Here is a 287-nt window from a genome sequence, read left to right on the forward strand (position 1 = left end):
AGCACCGCACTCAGCCAGTGAGTGCACCGGTCATCCCTATATAGGATCCGAACCCACGGCAGGAGCGCTGCTGCATTCCCAGCGCCGCACTCTCCCGAGTGCGCCACGGGCTCGGCCCAACCTTTTAATCCATCTGTCCATTGATACATCACTGTTTTTATCTATCAACTTGTCCATCTCCAGTTTTCCTCAATATCACTTTCTATCTCCTTTAAGCCTTTAATGGTTTATTCAATGTGTAAGGAAATTCCTTTTCTAATTAACAACAGTGGTAGAACTAGTAAAAA

This window comes from Galeopterus variegatus, unplaced genomic scaffold (genome assembly GCF_000696425.1).
Source record: "Galeopterus variegatus unplaced genomic scaffold, G_variegatus-3.0.2 Scaffold1850, whole genome shotgun sequence".
NCBI lineage: Eukaryota > Metazoa > Chordata > Mammalia > Dermoptera > Cynocephalidae > Galeopterus > Galeopterus variegatus.